Genomic DNA, 3648 nt, shown 5'->3' with positions numbered 1-3648 from the left:
TAATAATGTTTTTTCATAGATACAGACTGTTTTCTGGGATGCAGATTTGATATGAAATGATGAATTATGCATTGAAATCATCACATTCAATTAGAGTATGATCTTTATAAATTTTACCAGCTTCAAACTCATGACTCTACCATGAAATATGAAATTCAATACCATCACCTAAAAGTTGTTCAGCACTCTAGTTTGCTATGTGCTTACGCTCTTCAGGAATATAATTTATTGATATCAACCTGCTTGTAACTCCACAGATTTAAACTCTATTTTTACAATCAGTTGAATATCTATCATCTAGTCTTCTCCCAAAACTGAAGCAATAATGGAAAAGTCAAAAACATGCTGATTTCCTTTCAGAGCATTAAAGAGAGAATGAGAGAGAGGGATAGAGGGAAGAAAGAGAATAAGAAAGATAAGGAGGGAAAGAACGTCTGAATATTGGAGACTGAAGAAATGAGAGGCTCAGATGCATTTTGAATATATCGTCACACCAGTTTCCTTCGTAAATCATTAAAATAACACCTCTCAGCTTCTCTTTGAAATAGGAATTTGCATTCCATCCATTTGTAAGCCTTTGAGTAGATTATTTACAAGTCTGAAATGGCCAATAACAATTTATTTTCCATTTTAAAGCCAGCTATTTTATCTATAATTTGGAGAGAGAAATGGAAAAAAAATTTAAAAATAAACACTTTTTGAACCATGGCATCTTGAATTCAAAATCAAATGAATGACCCTGGATTTATTCAAAAGGAGAACATTGCAAGGTTTTTGTTTTGTTTCTGTTTTTCTTTCTTTTTTTTCTTTTTTTTTAACCACTTCTTTTCTAACATTCTTTCTCTACAAAAATAAGCAACTCTCTGTGCCAGAGTAGTGCATGACCTGATACTTTGAATAGAAGGCGACCACAGAATCACTGATTAGTCCCATCAGATGCTCTTAAAACCAAGATCCCTTGATGAGATAGATATTCCTGGGACACAACCATTCCCTGAATTCAATAGCTTGAAAGCAAGATAGGGATAAGATTGGTTATTGACTGCACAAGAACCTCTCAGGTTCTCTTCAAAATAGCTTGGAATTTCCACGCAACCCATTAGTACGGATGCTTTATGTTGATAAATGTTTTAAAATTGAATTCCAAAGGGAAGCACTGAACCAAAACCAAAAAACAGCAAACTCATCGTCCTTAATGGTGGAGAAATATAACTACCAAAATTATGAAAAGGGAAGAGAAAATGCTATCTGTATATTATTATTTGCCTTCTTATTTACATTTTATCTGCTAAAAGGATGAGAAAAACAGTTAATGGTATTAAGAGACAAGAATTAAACTTTGTTTTTATTAATGCATTTTATTTCCACAGGATAATACTGAAGCAAATAGTTTAATGCAATTAAAAAATGGATTTGATTTAGTGAATGGAAAGAGAATCTGTAGTTATTTTAGCTGGGGATAAAACAAATTAAAGGCTTTATGTTTGCGTGCTTCATTAATAAGATTTAAATGCTAAGCTGGGGAGAGCTTTGCCTTTTATTCTGCTTTAGGATAAGTCAATATATTCTCACAAACAACTAGCATAGTTTTTTTTCAGGTTCAGAAATCAAAATAAATGATCTATGATAGCCTCCTATCCAGGAATCCAAGGGTTTCTATCTTGATGAAATCTTATGACTACTCCTTAAATGACCACAGTGCAACACAATGGAAAGAATTGTGATCATTTTAAACCTGGGTGGCATTCATCATATGGTAACCCAGGGGTAAAAGGTCCTATATCTCATTTCCAATTCTTTGAGCTATCTACTGAAGTAATGCATTTTTCTCTTTAAAATGTCCCAAAAGATATAAGATGTCACTGTGCTTATAGGATTTTGAAATTTTATTTTAAGGAATCAAAAGAAATTTGCTCTGTGAGCAGGTTTTTAAATTTGGCTTGATGCCTCTGATTCAGGGAACAAGCAATCTCCTTCCAACTCTCTCTTCTACTGGAGAGTTGTCCCCTTTCAACCTGTGCCTTTTGGTCCAATACAAATCAATGAACTCAAGACCCAATATAACATGTCTTAAAAATCCATTTAGAAAACAACTGCTCCAAAGTTCATCTCCTTCCTTTATCAGAAATTGCTGGAAATGTAATTTTGCAGCAAACATTTCATTTCTTGTCTTGAAATAGATTGAGATAAATGTGAAGTCAATGATTAGGTAAATGTAATGTCTTGGGTTGATGCCACAATGCAATATTCTATGTTGTGGTCACTACTGATGGATGTTTTGTACAGTTACTCAGCTGTATAATGGGACAAATTCCCATGACTCTATTTAAAATACCATGTGGTTCCCTCTCAATTAATATTACCAAAAGTACTTTGGCACAAATACAAAAAGCATGAGGGATTAGTGCGGAGCACGCCAGTGTAGTCATCTTTGCTCTGGATAGAGTTCTCCTTTATACAATAAACTATATCTGTGTACAATTTATTTACTGAGCTGCACCGCATGCAGTAAATAACACAACAAAAAGTATTCCTCCTCCAAAACTCACTTCTATGAGGTTATAAAAAGAAATCCTGTACTAAGTAATCTCCTATAGTACAGTTAAGGATTAAACGCTGATGAGGTTAACACACATATACTGGTGCATGCACAGGCACTATGGCCATAGAAACACATTGTTTATGAGAGTCTCTATTTTAATAGCAAAGAAACATATTTCTCCTCTCTATTCCCTGCTACCAAGGTGCATATCATGCAATATAAAAAAGAGGAAAAGGAAAGAGATGACTTTCTTTGAGAAGGAATAAAAACTAGAATATTCATAGTGACTTTCAAAATATTTTTTGGAAATGTAGAGGCTAAATTCTCTGGCACACAGGTGCCAAGACTGCATAACATAGGAATGAATCAAGTGATATAATGATAAATACCTTTTTTCAAGTTCTGCTTCCTGTGATGGCTGTTCTTTGTGATTACATTTCACTGTTACATAGAAACCCATAATTATCAGGGATGATATCCAGTCACTATCACGTGTTGCAGTGATCAAAATGGTAAATTTCCACAATTTACCTTTTTTTAAATTAAAATGTTTAATATTTTCTAAACATGTACCACTTAAATAGTTGTCAATACATTAATATTTTACTTTCTAGCGTCCTTAGGTCCAGCACAGGGTAGTTAGTGATTTAGAAAGATTTATTGTCTCTCCTATTGCAGTAATATGTGATCCCTATTTGCAACACTTAAAATAGTTTTTCTGATTATTTTAGTTACTAGTATTTATATTCATCAAAATCCTAAATGAGTATTTGCTTCAGTAGCACATATATTAAAACTGGAATGATACAGAGAAGGTTAGCATGCCCCCTGCACAAAGACGACATGCAAATTCATGAAGCATTTTACACACACACACACACACACACACACACGTTAAATCAACTGCATAACACCTTGCTTCATATCATGAAAAAGAATCTTGATACATTTTTGGAGGCATATGCCTATGCTCAAGACTTACAAATATAGACATGTTTTGAAAGTGTTGTAATTTTCTAATTTTGTAATTTTAAGTCATCCTTTGTAAATAACTTTTAAAAAATTTCTTCAGAAACATTTTAGAGTTTTCTCTGTATTGCTAGAAT

The 3648-nt window shown here is 33.1% G+C and overlaps 1 non-coding gene across 1 annotated transcript; it reads left to right on the top strand.

Moving 5' to 3' along the window:
- The first annotated feature begins 3308 nt into the window (after window positions 1–3308).
- On the top strand, window positions 3309–3415 carry LOC115803671 (U6 spliceosomal RNA). Its single transcript, XR_004024443.2, has one exon. It is a non-coding gene; the product is annotated as a U6 spliceosomal RNA (small nuclear RNA).
- Window positions 3416–3648: the final 233 nt, after the last annotated feature.

The sequence above is a fragment of the Delphinapterus leucas genome, chromosome 2 (genome assembly GCF_059928025.1).
Source record: "Delphinapterus leucas isolate spDelLeu-1000000601 "Yukka" chromosome 2, BTC_Dleu_Yukka2, whole genome shotgun sequence".
Lineage (NCBI taxonomy): Eukaryota > Metazoa > Chordata > Mammalia > Artiodactyla > Monodontidae > Delphinapterus > Delphinapterus leucas.
The sequence above is the reverse complement of the archived record's forward strand: the minus strand, read 5'-3'. Positions and strand labels throughout refer to the sequence as shown.